Source organism: Bacillus rossius, chromosome 15 (genome assembly GCF_032445375.1).
Source record: "Bacillus rossius redtenbacheri isolate Brsri chromosome 15, Brsri_v3, whole genome shotgun sequence".
Classification (NCBI taxonomy): Eukaryota; Metazoa; Arthropoda; class Insecta; order Phasmatodea; family Bacillidae; genus Bacillus; species Bacillus rossius.
The window spans coordinates 27,484,631-27,505,398 of record NC_086342.1 but is presented as its reverse complement, the minus strand read 5'-3'; the positions used below and the strand labels follow the sequence as shown (position 1 = coordinate 27,505,398).

Genomic DNA, 20,768 nt, shown 5'->3' with positions numbered 1-20,768 from the left:
TAAATGCCCGGGTACGTATCCTAACTCAGTATTACTTTAATTATATGTTGTGGTGATACAGTTGTTTTGATGTAATTTACAAAATCTCTTTAATTTTATAAGAATATTTCTGGTAAATATTTAGAGATTTATTTTATTTTAATCACAAATTTAGTGTGGATTGTGTTCTTAAGCTTTAATTTATTCGGCAAAATCACTGCGAATTTAACCGTTAAAAAAATTTCTAACTTAATTTAGTAAACAAACCCTAAAAAAATACTTAAAATATATCAGTATTTGCAATTCATCTAATTTTCTGGCGCTAATTTCACAATAGCGGCACCGCGACTTAAATAACAGTTTTATATCAAATCGGGAAGTCTGTCGCTCTGACGCCACGAATATCTCGCGTCACGTCCGTCAGGCTACTGTGATCCCGACAGAAGGGCTTACCTCGCCCGGCTGGTGTGGCTCGGCTGCCCCATTAGACCGCTGCTACGGCACGCACGTGCGACCTCTGGCCGGCTCGTGTGCTGACTGGCACGAGACCAGCAGTTCTCCTCGCTGCAGTCTGGAAAACACCAGCCAGTAACACTTACCACACGTGTGTCACTGCGAGTCATTCAGCACACGCCAGGGATGTGTGACATACAACCTCGCGTGCTCTCGTGTTGCAAACAACACCTATGACACGCTTCCCCCACACGTAATTTAACGTAGAATTCTTAAAAAATAATGCTGAGCGTGCATGTAGTTTCTGCACCGCCGCCAGAATTTGTTGCCGGTGCAGCTAAAATAACGGCCCCCATATGTACCAGAAAGACACTCAAATAATTACGAAACACAGACGATGCGAAAATATTTTAACTATCATGTGGTATAGAAATATTTTTTTTTGCAAAAAATTACCTTTCAAAAATAATTATCCACGGCATTTTTTTTATCATGAACGCAATTTTTCTTTTATTTTTAAATGGTTTTATTCTTGACTGACAATTGCATAATTTTATACAAGCTATTTGTGTAAGTGTAAAAATTATCTCGTTAATGACTCCCACAAAACCTACTTGCCCCCAAAAAAAAAAAAACACTCCGAAACGATAAACTACTTGTACTTTAAAAAGTTCACCAATGAGCCAAACGTTTATAATTCGAAAAAAAAGGGTTGTCTGTAAAGTCTGTTTACGGACCATAATTTTACGTGATAACATCATAAAAAAAAACAGTGAAGAAAAATTGCATACTTTTATAAATTGAATTATCATTATTTTGTATAACACAAAGAAGGAGTTAGTTGAAATTTACAATTTATTTTTTCCATTGAATACTAAATAAAAGCAGTTTAATTTTTCTACGATCCTTTGTGAGATAATAATTTTTTAGTCAAAATTTTAACTCGCTGACCGATGCGACGTTTTTTTTTTAATAATCAAAGAACAAATATATGAGATTATATCGTTAATCAAATTCTTATAATGCAAGAATTAATTACCTTATTTGCCGCAATTAACAATGGAAACCACATTAACTTTTCACTTAACTTTATAAACAGTTCACGTGTAGGTTGTGTGCTGTGCCGCTGTCTCTCTTCTACTCGGACGCATCGGCCGATGGAGTGGAAGAGAGACAGATGCGTCACAAGCCGATCGTGCCTCTCTATCGCTTGCACGTTTGGGTCAGGCGGAACGTGACAATGAGTCATGCTTTTTCGGGTGTGCAGCCGGCGTCCATCGATTTATCACGTCGAAACAACATATGCAACTTAAGATACCAGATTTAATTCAATATGAAAATTATAAATAAAAAAAAAGAAACTTTGTTACATACATACTAACAAAGTTTGATATAGGGAAATATATCATTTAATTTTTATCATTATGTATAAAAAATGATTATGTGTTCATATTCTATGCATACGCGCCTGAGATAAAACTTTGTACTGTTGTTGGCATTTTCCCGAATGTTTATGACATAGCACCATCAACGTACAATTTTAAAGCGCGTGAGTCATATCGGATAATACATAAATTTTGCTGTTGTATTGTGGAAGCTGTATTTTATCCAAGGCAACAGGCTTTTGCATTGTTGACACCTTCTGCGTCTCCATGGCAACGACTATTGCATCGGTTTTTTTTTTATTCGAGGTGCGGACTTGAGCTATGTGAGTGTTCTGCGTGCAGACGGCCTGGCGAAGAACGGGTGCATCCAATAATAAAGGAATAATATAAACTTAAATAACACATGTTTTAACACAGTGAATAAACATTACATTATCTTTTAGTTTTTAATGTTTCTTCGTTTTTAGTACTAGCTAACAACCTGCGACTTCTCACACGCAGTTTCAGGGTACTGCTGATGTTCCATTTTAACTAATGTATGCGAAGAATTACACACGTTTTCATTAAAAAATATTGAGATTAAATCCATTCCTATTAAGATTGATACTGTCTAAAGATAAATACCAAGGAGATATTTTATAAAGATGAAATGACACTTAGGCTACCACCTTTCCATGCATCTATTTAATTTTACTAGATAATGCCTTCTTTTACACCTACACTTTCATTTATATAATATTTAAATATTTTTATCTTATTACAGATAAATACATTATTTGAAGCTTTCCGAAACAATCATCTCTTTATTTCAAATATTTAATACTGGTATCAGATTTACCTAATAGTTGATTATTAGTTAAGGTAGGTATTAATTAAACAAAATTCCCATATTTTACACACATCACCTCTTTTCCCACAAGGATGATACGCAAATATTACAAAAAACTACATATTAAGGTAAATGTCTTATCTTTTAACCAAATGAAGCCAAACTCATCCCGTTTGTACTTCAAAAGTTTTCCAATACTAAATATTTAAATAAACGTACATTTGTATTATATTCATCCTATTTTTTATTACAACTTAAAATGTGATATTATGAAAATCGATGAATAAGAGATGGAAGTTAAAGATACGTTTAATTAATATTAGCTAGTAATGAAAGTTAAGTTTGGTTGGATTATTAGATATAGTTTTTTAAGTCAATACAATATTTACAAACTTCTTACTCTGCAGGGATCGAATGTCACCAAGTAGTAAATAAAATTGTAAAATATTGAGGTTTATAAACAATACCGAACAAACAAAAATTCTATTAACTATATTATTAAGTTCTATAAAATGTTAGTACCTGTTCCAATAGTTTTTTCAACATTTCATCCGATGTAGAGAGTTGTATTTATTAGCACATATGTAACGTAGTCTTACCAAATTTTATGTATGTTTTCTTTAGAGGCGTATAGTCTATTTCTGTTATAAAGTTTTTAAATTAATGTTAGGAGTTTTATTTATGTCAATAAGACTGTGTCAGTTAAATTGCCTTTGTTTAAGGATTTTGTCAAGTCTTTTCCGCTTCATTACATAGTTTAAAATTTTGCTCTGCAGATCGAAAGACTCGATGGTCGACGTATCTTATCCGGCAGCGAAATATAGCGGTGTGTGTGATTTGCTAATAGACATTCAATTTACGTATATGTATTATCAAGCCTAGCATCATTCTATCATATTTCCATTCATTGACTTCTGATTCATTTCCACGAAATAACCCCTACATTATGCCGAATATAAAATACACTCAAAGAAAACAATGTTTAATGTGTGTACAACACAAAAAACCGTATATATTTTCTTATTGTATCAAGATTAAGACATAAAAAAAATCGAAGCGAAGTTGACATAAATGGCTAACGACCTATTAATAATCCACTACAAGCGTCCAACTTTGTTTTCATTGACACATAGGACATGTGTCACAATTTCTGACGTTTTTCCAAGCTACGTACAATCACATTAAAATTAGAAAAAATAAAATGATTTTAAAACTTAAATAAACACTTACTTTATTGTCCCCATGACACTAAGCTTCCGTGGCGCAGTGAACAAAACACAAGTTCCAGGAACTCGTGATCAGACTCAACACGGTTCAAACCCCACCTGCTACTAACACGTGGGAATTTTTTTTTTTTTTTCCCAACTAAACCTAACAAGTCCCAAAATGTTATTCATCGGAATTTTAACGTCCTTTCTTTATCGTGTAGTCTAAAAATGTTATAATTCTTCTAATATATTAATGTGGATAGTTAAATACTTGTTGTTGAAACACGTCATTGACACTGAACGCTAGTTTCCAGGATTAACACAATTATCGAATTCCGCACCAAGAGAATTTTGGGGGGGGGGGGGGGGGGGGAATTTAATTCGGTTTTATAATGGAAAATCACAGACATACAAGCAGTAAAATTGTGTCATTCTTTTATGACCACGTGACGTTAACTTTGTAACGAGTACAGTAGAGTGTAAGAAATAAATTATAACAATGCGTTTGTACTTTTAGGTAGATTTCGAAGAGACAATAGCTATTGTTGCCGTTAGCATAGTGCGTCTACCGGAAAAATATTATATGGTTTACGTCTACTCGAAAGTTAATACATATATAACACTTTTTATAGACACGATAACGTGGGTAATTTCACAAAAATCACTTCCAAACTGATACATAAGATATAGTAATGGAAAATATCGGTCACGTTCGTTAATGAGCCAAATTCCGTGAAATGGATAGAAATGAAAGAATTATTGATATTAAAAAAATCGCAATAGCTAAAAAATATGACAAATATTGCAACAGATTGAACGCACTATAACTCGTTGGAAAAAAAAAACAGTTTTCTTTTCAAAATACATTTTTCATACGACCAAACATTACTGCAAGGGTTGGAGGACAAACATAATTCATAACTACCTTAGTTGGTACACTATCTAATCCGTTCGCAATGTTCGTTAATCATAGAACTTTATTAAATACTTTTCTTTGAATAAATTTTTTTAACAAGGGGTAGAATAATACAAGTAGAGTAAGACGTACAATATTTAATTCTATCTTATTTATTTAAACTTCCAAAATTTTTATCTAAAACTTATATTGTAATAATTATTTATGTAGTCATCCATTACAGAAACGGGTTTAAATACAAAAAAAAAATCAAAACACCCCTTATTTATAAGTAGGTGTTACAAATAAATCCATAATAATTTATTGTCATCATACTCAACATTAATTAAACTTTTGGCTGAAATAATTTATGATAAGACTAACTATTAAATTAAAAACAGGAAGGAGGCGGTATTGGAATTAAAATAAATTCAAATATCCTATCTATAAAATTAAATTCCAAACCATGTTAATATTATCCTAATCCTTCGTTTAACACAATTTTTTATACACCTATGTATAAGTACAGGGGATAATAAAGTGTTTGAAAGTAAAAAATTCACTACTGCCTCAGTACGCATAATTTGAAAAATATTTCTGCGCTATTAACTGCTGAACGCAATAAGTTAAAAACATCCGAAACACTTTCGCAATGTTTTGTACATTAATTGTTTTCAAATGTTCAGAACTTTATAGACGTTTACAGAATAAGTAAGTGGTTGGAAATCTACCTACACCTGTAAGCTATGCCAAAAGGATTATTCATTATTTTAAATCACAAAATAAACTTTGCACTTTCGTTCAATTTAATACTTTAGAAATTAATAGATTTTTAATTCAATACCTTACTAAACTTTTTTTAATACTGTCCCTAAAGTTTCCATACCCATTCATACTTTTGTGAACGTTTGTACGCACCCTTTAACGCCTTTTCTACAATTACACATACATTTCCGCACACTTTATCACACAATTGATTGCTTTTTGCAAAAGTTTTCCTAATTCGCACACTTTTGTTCTCTTTGGCATACTGTACTCATTTCCCTACAATATTTATGCTTTACACGTTAATGCTTATTTCGTATACTCTCCCATATAAAAACATTCGTTTGGATACACATATATAGGCCTAAATTAGCTCATTTTCACCTATTTTTATCACTGCTTTCTTTCTTTGCGCACACTAGAGTGTTCTAATACTCAAGCGTAATTACCTATGCATCCCTTTCATAGGTTCTCCTAATAGCTCACACTTTAAACTTATTTCGCATGTAGGTATATTTTTTCTTACTTTCTGCAAATTTTTTTCTATCTTTGCATATTTTATCTTATTTTTCACTCATTTGCAATTACATTCTTTATACGTTTTACGTTATGCACAATATAACATGTTATCTTTAAAATATTTGTGCAATGGGAGTGCATGACTTGATGTAAGTTTTTGGACATACGCCATTGCTAAGCTTAGCAATGGCGTATGTCCAAAAACTTACAACAAGTCACAATATACCATGTATTGCATGCATATTTTGTCACGTTTTAATTTTCAAAATTTTTAAATGTGTCTTCTCTGAAGTTAGATACTTTTAATTTTTATTAAAAAATATAGTGTTTTTAATAAAAGTATTCTTATTTAATTTGATGAGCATTCTTCCTAGAATAGTTAATTTCAAACAGCTAAGGTCTAAATGAATGGAATAGAAGAATTTTGGCGTGGATTCTTAAAAATGAATATTAACCCTGGTCTCACACTATGCATTTGTTTCCAAACATTCAACTACATTTATTTTTTTTAAATACATTCTTACTTTTTTTCATATTTTATATACATTTGAACAATTGTATGTTTTGCTAAAGAGCTACCGTTTTAGATATACTAGGCACGACAAAAAGAAGACTATTTAGAATAAAAATATTTTTTTTCTGTACCACTATAATATGGTGATAATATTTTCACAGTAGTGCAGCTTCGTTGAGACCTGAGTATATCAGAACGCTAAGCGATGAAACGGTAGTACAACACGCCAACGAAGGGCACCACAGCTAATGATGTTCTACGTTGTACACGTTAAAAAGATAACTTAGTTTAGTATTTTTACAACAAAAATTTAATAATTTTTTTTTAAAAATAAATTGTGTCTCTGTTATTTAAGAAGTTGATAAATATTTTCCAACACAAAAATATATCAAACCTTAAAATCTAAAGTCTATCTTTACTTTGAATAAAACTTAATCCAACAATACTAACATATTATGTAATATTTTTGCATATTGCTGAATGCAAACTTAACAATGAATTCATTGGTTACGAAAGTATAAACACACGTATTTCACAAAAAAAATCAATATACATTTTGATTAAAGGTAATTATTAATTGTTTTATTCATGGCCTGATTGTGTTTAAAATGCAATAAAATATTATTTAAAAAAAATTAATTTTTTTGCAAAACTCCACGACCCCGGATAAACCCCCCCGGGTTGGTTTTCCACATGGGAGCACATAAAGAGTTGTTGTGCATTGTTCGGCTGTTGGACATAAAACTTAATTTTTTTTAAAATTATTAGTTAATTCAACGATACAAGTTTTTTAGTTATTAAACATATTATTTTTTGTCTCAAAATAAAATATCGCCATGTTTGATACAGTTGTCATTACCCATTCTGTACTTCATTGTTTACGACAGAGCAGCAGACATTAATTAATAAAAATTAAGAATATAGCTTGCCAGTTAAAAGTTATTATTAAATTGAATAACAAATGTTGATGGTTTTGAAAAACTAATTTAAAGGAAGACTGATCAAAATTCGTGAGTTTTAGGTAAAATGAAATCTCTTGACCGTCTTTCAAGTATATGTCTACAGGGATGTTCTTTATATTACACACTCATTAACTGAGGGGTTGTCCTAAAATCAGCCTCCAAGGTGGGTTAACACAACCCCGGACAGATTTTCCACCATGAACCGACCCCATGGATACACGAGAAGCATAGTTATTACACATAGCTCCAAATTAGTTTTTTCTACCCTCTAAACAAACCCCCCCCCCCCCCAAATTCCCCCGCTACACAAAGGTCTTAAGCTATCAAAATATAGTATCGTCAGAGGTTCTTTATAAGTATGCATGCATTCGGACGTCAATAGTGGGCAATGGAAAGATTTAATTACATAGTTCGTTCATACATATAGGTCAAGCTAATAAAAGCGTTGTAAAAAAGAATGGTTATTGCCCATAGCACGAAAGTAGTGTTTTTTTGCCCCTATGCCCCTACGAGTTAAAGTCATGAAATTATTGGATTGTCATCGGGATGACATATACTTGCAAAGTTTGAAATCGATATAACAATTTGAAGTATGTTAAAATCGACTTAAAATATTTGATTACATAGTTAGTTACAAGTGAAAATAATAAAAGCGTCTTAAAAAATTATAGTTCTTGGCAGTATATCACCCCAACAATTGTGATTTAACAGTTTATACTTTTATGTTTTCTTTTATCATGAGTCCTACACACTACCGCACACATACATTTTCACATGTTGCACATCTTTGAAATGTTACACAATTTGCATGCATGAGTTTCCATATTTTTTCAAACAATATCATTCCTTTTTCCTACTTTCCGATAATATCCCACACGCGAACCTTTTTTTTTTTTGTAAACCGTTGCACGCTTTTGTACATTTCCTCATGCGCTCGCATACTTATTCTTACTTTTCAATATATTCACATACTTCTGCATAGGCCTACATTAGCTTGCTTTCACATATTTTTTTCCGCATTTTATCATACGGTATTATTTACGCACAATTTGTATCCTTACCATACGGTCTCCTAATCGCTCGTACTTTAAACTTATTTGAAATGCTTTAGCATATATTTGCATACGTTTTCTTACCTTATGCATATTTTTACAACCTTTGCAGAGTATAATTTTGCACACATTTATTATACTGTTGCGCACTGCATAATTTAAGCCGCCTTTTGAACTTTTTGTTGTTTGGTATTTCTCTACACATGCATACTTTTCCATATTTATCAACTCACACAACCGTTAACTCTGAAGAATAGTTTTTTTAAATCTAGTAAATGGACTCCGTGAAGAATTCTTGGTTTATTTGATGAGCATTATTCAGAAATGTACGTAAATTTTCTTAATAGATAAGTTGACTATAAATAAAATAATGAGCATGAATTCTCATGCTCTGACACTCTGACATATTCTTTAAAATTATACTTCTTTAGGCGCGTTATGAAAAAATGATGAGAGTAAAATTTTAAGATGCGCGCGCATCACTGTAACACAAAATTAACAGGTTGAAGCTGTCCGCTAAATCGCTCATTAAGTCTAAAAAAAAAGCTACCAACAAAATAGAAATAGAACCTCTATTAGTCGCGCATGTTGGCACGCTCGTCGCCTCTGATCACTGTTTTCATATTTATAATATTTATCCACATGCTTATAGTTTCTACATTCACAACACGTGTTTTAGTTTCATACTAGTGCGAATTATATTCAGTAGTGATTAAAATTGAATATTTTGATAAATATTATTTACTATTCGTACATATTAGTAAAACAAAATTGGGCTCTATACACTTAAATATAATTGAGATTAACTATCCGTATGTAATATTTATTGATATAAATTAAAATATTATTATTTAACACATATAATACTAAATATTATTAAATTATTAATGTTAAATATATATTATTGGTTATTTAATATAAAAAATGAGTTAAATAAAAAATTTGTGATAAAAATTAAAATCGAACATCAAATTAAATATTATTTCTAGTATTTATTATTAAATTGAATAAATAATAAATATTTATAAAAATAAATTAATAAATTTTTTTGATAAAAATGAAAAGTTAATATTAAACATTTAAAAAAATTAATAAACCTAAAGTAAATTTTTTAATGTATTTATTTTCTTTGAAAAAATAAAATAATCAATAATAAATGTTTAAAATTAAGAATATTATAATATTTAGTACAAATTATTTGATATAAATTTATTATTCTCTAAATTTTATTTATTTTATTTTTAAAATTTTAAACTGAACTTTACTAATTGTGTTGACTATCTTTTTCCAGCCCTTTATATTTTATTATTTTATTGTAATTAATTATTTGCATGCAATTAAAAACTATTTTTTAATAATGCCTAAGAAGTATAACTTCTCACGCACCACCATTCCCCCCCCCCCCCCCCCCCCCAATTATTTTGTACACCACTTATTTTTGTTTACACAAGGAGCATAATTTAAATATACTGATTTAATTCAAAAATTAGAATTTTTTGCAAAACTCCGTCCGCCCCGGGGAGAAACCCCCTTGCCGATGGCTTCCGCAAGGGAGCACATAAAGAAATGCACTCCCTTGCGGAAGCCATCTTCAGGGGATTTTTTGATTCCGCCCATTACCGCTCCTCCCGGTCCGACCCTGGCGGGGTTTCCAACCACGAACGCCGCGGGGCGCGAACCCGGGACCTGCAGACCGCGGGTCGGACACTCTGCCCCGGAGCTACAGGGCAGAGCGGCGGTCAGCAGCCTCGTGGCGGCTCACATTCTCCCACCTGCAGGTGCTGCCATCTGTGCCCTAGGGCGCGAACCAATGTGCACAAACACTACGTATTACTGTTTAGTGAATTTCAACTAGATGTATTTTAATAAAATTCTTCCTTGTCGAAAATCATAATCCAGACCCAGAGAGTAGTATTTCAATAAAGTATTTTCCGCTTTCATTGGAGCCGTTTAATTTTATAGTTATTAAGTAAGTTAAAATTTTGGTCTACTGATTATTCAATTCTATAGTCGACGTAGTTGCTCCGGCAACGGGTGCGGAAACTACGTGTGATTCGCGTTCAGAAATGTAGGTGAATGTTTAGAGAATTATACGTCAAATTTGTGCCCGAGTTAAAAGTTATTGTATTTGTCACATGACTTTGCTTGCTACCGAGGTTAGATGTTACACATCTGTGGCGAAAAGCGAAATACTTTGTTTGTTGTTGCATAATTCCACGACCCGCAGGGAGAAATCTCCCAGGTTGGGCCGGGAAGTTTGAGCAACGCAACTCGATCGGGAAGCAATGACGGGCATAAACCAATACGCTGTTTTATGCGGAGCACTTGTTTGTCGCTGTAACCAGGGGCGTATTCAAAGGGGGGGAAATGGGGGAAATTTCCCCCCCCCAAAAGCCAGTGGCAAAAAAAAAATGGAATGCTGTTTTTTTATCACCGTACCTACATTCATTTGTCAAAGGATCTGAAAATATTTTTTGTATCAAATATTACAATTTTATGATTTTGTCGAGGAATTTATTACAACTAAATTGGGAACATTGCTTGGTAACAACTTTATAATGATAGCATGTATCTTGAATGGGAAATTTGTGCTTTTTTGTTTTTTTTTTGAAGGATTTCTCAATTCGCATGTGGCAACTCTGCTTGATAGCTGTAGTGTCTGAGATTGTTTCGCGGAAAGACAGTGATAGAAAATGTAATAGTGAGTGTTCAGTAAATCATGTTTTTGTGAGGTGTATGGTGGCAAGGATTACTCGAGCATGGTGAGAGTCTCTTAGACTAGCCTACTGTAGCTACACAAATGCCTTTCAGTGAAGTCAACACAAGTTTTTGCTATATACCAGGCGCAAGCATCTCATTATTTTATACAGTACAAGTCAATTAAGCATTTTAAAATAAATTAGAACTTTTTTGTACATCTGATCGGACCATAAAATTAGTTTTTAAATGACAATAATCCTGCCAGAATGTGTGTATCAATATCTAACACACATTTTTTTTACATGATTTTGACTTTTTTTCAACTTAAAATTAATTTAACCTGAAATATTTAAGTTATTTTAATGTCTTTTGTATTATTATGATTTTTTTAAATTGTGAAATACGAATATTATAGTAAGAAAAAATAACGCATGTGTTACGTATGTAGAAAGAAATACATTGTTGGAAATGATTCTACTAAAGTTGTATTCAGCTCAAAAATAAAACCCGTAGTAAATATTTTCAGTTCTATTTATATTAATTTTGCGCAAATTAGCTTTGAATAAGATCCCATGAACCTGCTTCAAGTGTGGTGGAATTACGTGATACTGCACTGACGATATGCTATTGCAACTAATAGAGCAGACTGTGGTAGCATCTAGCGGCAGACTTGGAACTAAGTATAGTTTGTTACACCATGAACAGTGTCTCACTCAGAGACAATATAGTACGCATGACTTCATCAGCGAACAACTCTGGCTCTCTGGCCACAGTCCCAAACAGTAAACTTTCTAAAATTTATGAAAAATTATTTATTCAAATTCTCTAACTTTCGAAAATTATAAAAAAAGCAAAAACAATAAGCAGAAACAAACTTAAATGTTATGAATAGAATAGAATTAATCAAAACAAAAAAATAACATCTGAAGTTAATAATATTTTTACCAGTATGTTTATAATACACCAACCACAGTTACAAACTGTTTAAAAAGTCTCATCTGGCGAATATTAAATTGTAACCTAGCTAAGAAATTCGCATGTAAATAATTTCTTAGTCAAATGCAAAAAAAACAACTATTAAATGTGCATTTATAAAGTAATAATTTATAAAAAAAAAGGGCAGAATTCAACTTAACTGTGATACAAAGTCAAAGGTGACCAAGTATTTTATAAATATTAAAAAGCATTATAAATATAATAGTTTATATAAAGACCTTAAAACAACTACATCCAAAGCATTACAAATTACAAAACACTCCATCGTTTCATATTCTAACATCAAAGACACATTTAAATTGCTCGCAGTAAGCGACATTTTATAACTGTTTTCTTACTCTTCACAAATTACCACAGTCTAATACTGTCACAAAATTATGTATATGATATGTGCGGATTTATACAGTTAACCCAAACATGTTTAATGCTGTGTCTCGCGCAAGTTCATTAAATTAGGGGCCTTCCGCCTACATAAATTTGCGGGTATGTTGTATACTCGAGTGTTCCACCAAAATAAATATATTATTGTCAGCTGCTGAAGTAATATCCACAAGGTGTTGGTAAATTAATATATCGCAAATACTTAACACCTGTTTAAAATTACACATTACACTCGTGTCCAGGCTAATTTGTCGTGAAGGGGCTAGCTCAAAATAGGCATGGCAAAAGTGCAACAAATTGCCAAACACTTTCTTGTGTTGGTTTCACTGTTTCACAGAGACTCAAAATGTTGATTTGCAACATTCTTTTGTACTAGTTTATGATTTTTTTTTCTAAACAGGCTGTTCAACAAGGAGGAAAACAAAGCTTGCTATCTTCTTTCTTTGGGCCACCTCAGAAGAAGTCACGTGTGGAAGTGAATTCTGAGGATGCCTCAGAATCAGTTGAGCAGCCCACTGATTTTAATTGTGGTAAAACACACAATGATATTGTTTTGGAAGATGATTTAACATCGATTATCAATAATGATGAGAAAGTTGCATCATCTTCAAGCTCTTCTGATCAATATCATATCCAAAAGCCTTATCCAGATGAGGTTAACAATGGCATATTACATTCAGCATTACTTAGCTCTTCGTCTTCTGTTGGAAGTGTTTCCAGTGACATTGGCCACTTTGTTGGAGGAAATATTGATGACTACACTAAGTCCGTTCTGCTAGAAAATCCGTGGCAACCACCAGAATCTTATGTCTTTCCACATTCCACCCGTGTTGTCTCTGGAAAGCCTGTGCGGAATTTTGTGAGGCGGAGTCATCTGCAAACCTACAAAGAATGGCTGGTTCTATCAGATGTTAAAAAAGGTCTGTTTTGTAAATATTGTCCATGGTTTACAACTAGGAATGAAGGTGGGTACTGCAGAAATGTTCCCCTCAAAACTTTAGTTACAGAACCTCTTACGAATTTTAAAGATTTGATTGGAGCTAAAGGTTACTTGAAACAATATGCAAGCCATCAATACCACATGACTGCAGTTGCCATGGGGAAGAACTTCCTTAAGACATATCATAATCCTTGCTCCGAGGTAGTAAGTCTTGTCAAAGAACAACATTTGGAAGAGGCTGAGGAAAATCGGAAAAAACTACTACCGATTGTGAAAACAGTTATTCTACTTGGAAGGCAAAATATTCCTTTCCGTGGTCATCGGGATGATGGTCCACTTACTACCGATGCTCCAACTCATAATGAAGGAAATTTCCGGGCAATGCTTCGTTTTCGGGTGGATGCTGGAGATAAACTACTTGAAAATCACATTAAAACTGCTCATTTTAATGCTACATATATCAGCAAAACTGTGCAAAACGAGCTTATCGACTGCTGTGGACTAGACATATTAGATACAATTCTCAAGAGAGTAAGATTATCTGGGTTTTATGCCATTATATTTGACGAAACCAGTGACATGTCAAATAAATCCCAAGTGAGTCTTGTCCTTCGCTATGTACATTTTGGTCAGAACACGGTTGTAAGGGAAGATTTTGTTTCATTTATAGATGCATTTGGTGATATGTCAGAAACCACAGCTCTTCAAACAAACAACAAATTTGCAATACTTGAGAATGGTACCGAAGATAATTCAACAAACAAACCAGTCACAACGGCTACTGAAGAACTGTCTCTTACAGGAAAGTCACTAGGCCAAATTATTATCAGGAAAATAAAATCATTGCAGCTTCTTCCCCTCCAGTGTGTAGCAATTGGTACTGATGGCTGCTCTGTCATGTTATCAGAAGACAGAGGTGCAGTAAAGGAAGTGCAGAGTTTGACAACCAATGCTGTGGAAATGCCATGTTACAATCACAAACTTAACAATTCTCTATCTCAGTCTTCAAAGATACATGTGGTCCAAAATGCAGTGGGTATCATGAAAGAAACTATCTCTTTCTTTTCTTTTCCAAAACGCAGTAAAACTCTTCTTCAGTTTCTTGGGAAAAAACTAGCTCATTTATCAGATACAAGATGGGTCGAACGACATGACGGTGTACTTCAGTTTGTTTTTGATTTGCCAGAAATAATAGAAGCTCTCGATAAGATTTCTAGCTGGAAAGACAAATCTGTAGCTGGAAAAGCAGCATCACTTATAGCTGCTCTATGTGAAAGTAAATTTTTGGTTGTTGTCTTCTGCCTTAGTAATGTTCTGGCCCTTACACTTCCTTTGAGCAAACTTCTTCAAAAAGAAACACTTGACTTTGTACATGTTTCTAAGAGTATTACAAATGTTATTTCGGTCTTAGAGACTCGTCGTGCGGATTGTGACAGTTACTTCAAAGAAATTTATGCCGAGACAGAGAAAATGGCAGAGAAACTTAATGTTGAGCTTCGGAAACCCAGGACTGTTGGGCGACAGGTTCATCGCAGTAACTACCCGGTACCAGTAGAGTCGCAATCTGTAGAGGATTATTACAGAATTTCAGTATTCATACCACTTCTAGATGGCATATTACACGATATCAAGACAAGATTTTCTTCTAAAGTCCTTGATATATTTAGACTCCCAGAGTTGATAGTGAACACAACCTTAGCTGAAATAAACGATTCAATTCGGTTCTTGGTAAACAAGTTTTCTCAATTACTAGAGGGCGCGAAAGAAATTCAGCTAATAAAGTTAAAAGGTGAAATTTATCACTGGCAGCAGACATGGAAAACTGAAAAAGCTCGTGGTGCCGAACTTCCCAAAACAGCTATTGATGCACTTGCTGCTTGTGACAAGGACATATATAACATTATTTATACACTGCTTCATGTTCTTTGCACATTTCCAGTCAGCAATGCCAGCGCAGAGAGAACTTTCTCAACGTTACGTCGCACCAAAACGTGGCTCCGAACTACAATGATTGAGGGTCTCGCTCTTCTCCATATTCATTATGACATACCAGTGGACCCTTTTCACGTGATTCAGCGTTTCTCAAAATCTGGCAAACGCCGTATCTTTCTCTAATTATATATTTTTACTTCATGATGATTCTTAAATTGCAATATGATGCAAAATAATTTATTTCATATGCTTTTATTCAGCAATTATTACATGTTCTATGTCATGTCATATTTATAAAATGAATATTATTACATTAATATAAAATAATACACAATAAACAGTGTATATTTCATTAATTGAAGTGTTTTTATTCAAATCCAGCTCAATCTATTTTTAAAGATTTACGGGAATTACCAAACATATTTTACAGCCAAAAAACATGGTTTGAATTTTTTTAAATTTTATTTTATTGGAAACGAGGAAGGTCTCTAAGAGTTTAAAATTGCAGTACTTTCAAATTAGCTAGATTTTGTAATTAGCCAGTTTTGAAGTAATCCAGTTAGAAAACCAATTTTTTTCATGAATAATTTGCAATTACTCCCACTTCATTTCCCCATGACTTTGTAAATGCCCCAAGTATTACATTCTACTTGAGATAAATTGTTCCAGTAATAAAACTTTTGCTTCCTAATTTTAATATTTAATTTTTCAAAATTAATTTTTGATTTTTTTCTTCTGGTTAGTGTTATTATATGCCTATGTTATATTCTATAACAATTATTTTATGCCCAGGATTCCATAAGAACCATGTTGTCAATACCGTTCAATGTTATTCCGGCACCAGTCCCCCCCCCCCCCCCCCCCAAAACTGATCACTGGATCCGCCCCTGGCTGTAACCCAACACATAATGTAAAATTTGTTAGTTTGTACGGAACGCAGATAACAACTCAAGACTAGCAATTTAAAAACAAAATGCGAGGTTCAAAGGAAGTAACTAATTCAGAAAATAAGCACAAAAAAATTGGTTGTCTGTAAAGTCTGTTTACGAACGATAGTTTAACGTGACAACGTCATAACAAAACATTGATGAAATGATTGATCCAGAAGAAAAGGAAATATCATATTCGGCCTGAGACTGAGCCGTAATAGGTTTTTGCAACCAAACCATTTAGGCATTAAAATTTTTTTTTTTAATTTTTCTAGCTTTCGTATGATAAAATCTACCTCTGCATGCTTTTATGAATAAAATTGAATCATTTTTATTGAATTATCACTATTTTGAAACAAAGGAGTGAAATGAAATGTACAATTTAATTAATAAATTCACTTTTATTTAAATTCATTAATTCAAATATATTTATAACTTTTGAAATGTTGCGTGCGCCGTATTTATTTTTACAAGTACAAAAAAAAATTCGCAGCCGCCGGGATTCGAACCGAAAATCCTTTGGATTGGAATTCAGCCATGAAATTTTTGAATATATTTTTTTAAATTTTTTAGTTTTAATTAAGTACGTATATGAATTTGTAACAAGCTTTTGTCCGCAACTTAGTCTGCGTGGAATTCAGTAATGGATAAAGAGTGAAATAAATAAAGAGGGAAAAATTAATTATTAAAAAATTTGTGAGTCTTTCAGTACTGGCCAGTGATGTGTAAACATCTACACTCAGTACCGTCCCAATTGATGTGTTCTCACGTTGAAATGAAGTTATTACAATAAAATCGTGCCCGAAATTTAACGTTTAATTCTTCAATATAATGCTGAACGTGATAAAAACATATACATAAATTGTGTTTCTACTGCATTTATAGGCAGCAATCACACTTCAGTTATTAAATAATTCTATTTAATGGGTATAATTTGATCTTAATAATGAAACGGCATTAAAACAAGCGAAAAAGACTTGAAAAAGTACTAATTCTAGGCTTTGAACCTGATATTCGACAAAGAATTTTATTTATATTCAGCCATCTGAAATCAGTATGTAGGTTTTTCTTATAAACAAACCTTAAATATTGAGCTGATTCAATATTATTGTATTATAGTTTTATTAAAGAAAAAGTTAAAAAAAATTCTAGTGGCGGGATTTGAACCACGTTACTTTGATATACCAAGAGCGCGTTCTACCACAAAGCTCAGAACAGTTTGGGTTGAGGAAGGAGACAATGAGTAATTAAAAGTGTAATGCCATTTTTTAACGTATTTTCAAACTTTAAATTATAACTAATGGTAACGAAAGCGACAATATACGGATTTATACTGCTACACGTGGGTCTACTATCTCTCTTCCAGACTAGAATTATCACAACATTACTCCTATTAATGCCGTATTCCGAGTGCTAAGATATATTTCACATATAAAAATGTCCATACTTTTAAAAAAGGTTTCTTTGTAAACCAATTTCCAATATATACTACAACGAATATATTTTAACCTTGTACAACATATGAATACGCATTTTTTTCATTTATGAAATACGTTTTCTGAGATAATAATAAGTATTTATTTTGAAAGTTAAGGATAACTTTATATTTTTATTGAATTTTCATTGAAATATTTTTTTACAAACCATTGAAAAAGATAATCGCATATTCAATAACTGCATTTTATTTGGATTTTTTATGCTTATTAATGTGCTCAGTTAATACTGGAAAGCTGTCCAGTGAAATGGTTTACAAATAATTTTAACGATCGAAGGTACTGAGACAACCCAAATTATAAATGCCAGGATAAGAATCCGAACCTGGTATTACTGCGAACACTATTTTGTAGTGATACAGTAGTTTTCACGTACTGAACAATTTTACAGGAATATTTCTGGTCAATATTTAGACTTTTATATTAATCACCAAGTTTGTGAGGAGTAAGTTCAACTATAATTTCAATTTCTTCATCAAAGTCACTGTGCATAAAGACGTTCCAAAAACTTCACATTTAATTTATTTAAAATACAACAAAAAAAAATTAACAGACTGCAATACATAAATATAATTTTTTTTTTCGAAAAAAAAAAAAAAACTGGCGCTAATTTTACAAAAGTCGCATACGTAAAAGCGACTTAAATAACAGTTTTACATACAATCGGGCAGTCTGTTACTCTGACGCCACAAATATGACACGTCACGTCCGTCAGGCTACTGTGATCCCGACAGTCGTGTTATCTCCCCAGAAGGGCTTACCTCGCCAGGGTGGTGTGGCTCGGCTGCCCCATTAGACCGCTGCTACGGCACGCACGTGCGGCCTCTGGCCGGCTCGTGTGCTGACTGGCACGAGACCAGCAGTTCTCCTCGCTGCAGTCTGGACAACACCAGCCAGTAACACTTACCACACGTGTGTCACTGCGAGTCATTCAGCACACGCCAGGGATGTGTGACATACAACCTCGCGTGCTCTCGTGTTGCAAACAACACTTATGACACGATTATCGGACACGTAATTTAACGTAGAATTCTTAAAAATAATGCTGAGCGTGCATGTTGCTTCTGCACCGCCGCCAGAATTTGTTGCCGGTGCAGCTAAAATAACGGCTCCCATAAAAGTTAAAACAACATGAATATATACCAATCTCATAAACATGTACCTGAAAGAAACTCAAATAATCACGAAACATAGACGATGCGATAATATTTTTACTATCATATATTATAGAAATTTTTTTTCGAAAAATTACTTTTTAAAATTCATTATCAAAGGCCTTTGTTTTATCATGAACGCATATATATTTTATATTTAAATGCTTTTAATCTTACGGACAATTGCATAATTTTATACAAGCTTTTTGTACGCGTAGAATTTATCTCGTTAATGACTCCCAAGAAAAATATATAGATTTTTGTTATAAATCACATAAATATTATAACATACATTAACAAGGTAACATAAATAAACCCAATTACCATGAATAAAAAAAACACTTATCAACGACTACAGTAGACCTACCATAAAAACACTCCAAAACGATAAACTACTTGTACTTAAAAAAATAACAAATGAGAGAAACGTTTATAATGATCAAAAAAAGGGGTTGGCTCTAAAGTCGGTTAACGGACCATAATTTTACGTGATTACGTCATAAAAACCTTAATGAAAAATTGTATACTTTTATGAATTGAACTGAATTATCATTATTTTTTACAATACAAAAGGAGTTAATTGAAAATTATAATTTTTTTCATTGAATACTAAACAAAAGCAGTTGACTTTTTATACGATATAATCTTTTTTAGTCAAAATTGTAACATAACCTATTATACTGCACTCTCCGACCGATGCGACTTTTTTAATAATTAAATAACAAATGTATAAGATTATATCGCTAATCAAATTCTTAAAATGCAAGAATAAATTAACTTATTTGCCGCCATTGTTGTTGTAATAAACAATGGAAACCACATTAACATTTCACTTCACTTTATAAAAAGTTGACGAAACAGTTGACGTGTAGGTTGTGTGCTGCCGCTGTCTCTCTTCCACTCGGACGCATCGGCCGATGGAGTGGAAGAGAGATAGATGCGTCACAAGCCGATAGTGCCTCTATATCGCTTGTTCCGCGCTCTCGGCTCAGGCGGAACGTGACTATGAGTCATGCTTTTTCGTGCGTGCAGCCGGCGTTCATCGATTTATAAGACGTTTTCACGTCAACACAACAGATGCAATGTAAGATACTATATTTAATTCAATATAAAAATTATTAATTAAAAAAAGAAACTTTGTTACAGGGAAATATAACATAAAATTTTTATCTTTATTATATAAATAAATGATTATGTGTTCATATTCTATGAATACACGCATCGTTCATCCGCCTGAGATAAAACTTTGAACAGTTGTTGGCACTTTACCGAATGTTTTAGACATAGCACCATCAAAGTACAATTTTATGGCGCGTGAGTCCTATCGGAAAATACATACAAACATTTTGCTGTTGCGTCGTGGAAGCTGTATTTTATCCAAGGCAACAGAATTTTGCATTGTTGATACCTTCTGCGTCTCCATGGCAACGACTATTGCAACGGTTTTTTTTTTCATTCGAGGGCGGTCTCGAGCTGTGAGAGTGTTCTGCGTGCATCCAATAATAATGGAATAATATAACATGTTTTGACACAGTGAATATACATTTCATTATCTTTTAGTTTTTAATGTTTGTTCGTTTATAGTACTAGCTAACAACATGTGGCTTCTCACACGCAGTTTCAGGGTACTGCTGATGTTCCATTTTAAGAAATACATGCGATGAATTACACACGTTTTTACT

At 32.9% G+C, this 20,768-nt stretch overlaps 1 long non-coding RNA gene across 1 annotated transcript in view; it reads right to left on the bottom strand.

The window, feature by feature from the left end:
* The window catches only part of LOC134539687 (uncharacterized), a 73,128-nt gene that overhangs the window by 40,284 nt on the left and 12,076 nt on the right, over positions 1-20,768 (bottom strand). The window contains exons 2-3 of the long non-coding RNA XR_010076343.1: positions 18,694-18,811; positions 433-550 (exon numbers count right to left, since the gene is read on the bottom strand). This is a non-coding gene — a long non-coding RNA (uncharacterized LOC134539687). The remainder of the gene's footprint in view (positions 1-432; positions 551-18,693; positions 18,812-20,768) is intronic.